The sequence below is a fragment of the Zingiber officinale genome, chromosome 2B, assembly GCF_018446385.1.
Source record: "Zingiber officinale cultivar Zhangliang chromosome 2B, Zo_v1.1, whole genome shotgun sequence".
NCBI classification, from domain to species: Eukaryota; Viridiplantae; Streptophyta; class Magnoliopsida; order Zingiberales; family Zingiberaceae; genus Zingiber; species Zingiber officinale.
In genome coordinates this window covers 21,987,140-21,988,968 of record NC_055989.1, presented here as the reverse complement: position 1 = coordinate 21,988,968, position 1,829 = coordinate 21,987,140, and the positions used below count along the sequence as shown (strand labels likewise).

At 34.6% G+C, this 1,829-nt stretch overlaps 1 non-coding gene across 1 annotated transcript; it reads right to left on the bottom strand.

The window, feature by feature from the left end:
• Nucleotides 1-1,203: 1,203 nt before the first annotated feature.
• LOC122049849 lies at nt 1,204-1,310 on the bottom strand. Its single transcript, XR_006131103.1, has one exon. It is a non-coding gene; the product is annotated as a small nucleolar RNA R71 (small nucleolar RNA).
• Nucleotides 1,311-1,829: the final 519 nt, after the last annotated feature.

Genomic DNA, 1,829 nt, shown 5'->3' with positions numbered 1-1,829 from the left:
TGCCCCATTAACAGACATCTTGGGGATCACTTTAAAGGGTGAAGTAAGAATCTACAAAGAAGTGGGATAGATAGATGAGATGTTCCCTATATCTTGATGTGAATTGATTAGTGATGTGTTTCTATGTTGTATAACCGAGGGGCGTCGTGATAGGGCTACCCCGCTAACAGACTTCATAGGGATTATGACTATTTAATAGCTTAAGGTGTAGATATAAGTCCCTTGTCAATGTTTTCTGTAGGAGATAACCAATGACTTCTTACAAATGCATAACAATTGAGGATATAATTGGTAAATCATATTACATTGATAAGTATCACAAAGAAACCAAATCTCCTAGAACTTTCATAAAACCTAGTTTTTACATTACATTTCTATTTCTATTTTCTAGTTGCTTCTTAGTACGTGTAATTCCTAGTTGATTGTTTAGCTAATTCGCTTTGAGATATCTTTAGTGGTTATAACCAGTCCCTGTGGATACGATATCTTTTTATTACTGATGACGAAACTGTACACTTGCGGTTACGTAACATGTTTTTGGCGCCGTTGCCGGGGGCTGTGTCTATAATATTAGAGATTATCATTTGAGTTAGACTAAATTTTTCTTTGCTTTTCTCACATCTAACTTGTAACTAGTTTTGTAATTCTGTTCTGCAATTTTTCTTTGCATTCTTTATTCTTTTTTTTTGTGAATCAAATTCTACAATCTTGTTCTTGTATACGAAGATCTAACTTTGTAGGTGATCTACTACCTTTTAATCCTGAAATTGATAGAACCTTTCATAAAAGAAAAACCTCGCAAAGGCATTCAGAAGAACAAGTACATTCAAATATGGCAAACAAACCACTTAAAGATTATGTAGCACCTTATGCTAGAGGATTTCGTTCTAGCATCACAAGACCCTCTGTTGAAGCTAATAATTTTGAGATCAAGCCTGCGATAATCAGTATGATCCAACAGAATCAATTTAGGGTGGACCACATGAAGATCCTAATCAATACTTAGAAGTTTTTTATGAAATCCGTGAAACTATGAAGATGAATGGTGTTCCATCTGAAGCCGTGAGATTATTATTGTTTGGGTTTTCTTTAAGAGATAAAGCCAAGCAATGGCTAAATTCTCTACCAACAAATAGCATTACCACTTGGGAACAATGTGAGCAATAATTCCTTGATAAATTCCATCCTCCAAGCAAGACTGCTCATATTAGAAATCTTATTGCAAGTTTTAGACAGTCAGACTCAGAATCTTTATTTGAAGCATGAGATAGATACAATAACATGCTTAGATAATGCCCACATCATGGATTGGAGAAGTGACTATTGTTGCATACATTTTATAATGGCATCAATTATCATACTAAGGTGTCCTTAGATTCTGCTGCTAGAGGGGTACTTATGAATAAAAGTTTTAATTAAGTCGAAGATATTATTGAAAGTGTAGCACAAAACAATCATCAATGGGCCACAGAAAGAAGTGGAGGCTATTCCTTTTCAAACCCAACTAAAGCATCAGGAAAATTTGATGTGGATGCATTTACTATGATGTCTACAAAATTGGATGCTCTTACAAAGAAGCTAGAAAATATAGGAACAAATACTAGTACGGTCAATGCCATAGTATATTGTTGTGAAACATGTGGAAGTTTTGATCATGCTCAAGACTCATGTCCTTTAGGAGATATTTCTGCACAAATTAATCAACTTGAGCAGTGTGATGTCATCGTTAGTTACAATCAGAGACAGAATAATCCATATTCAAACACATACAACCCTAGGTGGAAGAATCATCCAAATTTCTCTTATAGAAATAATCAAGAACAAGGACC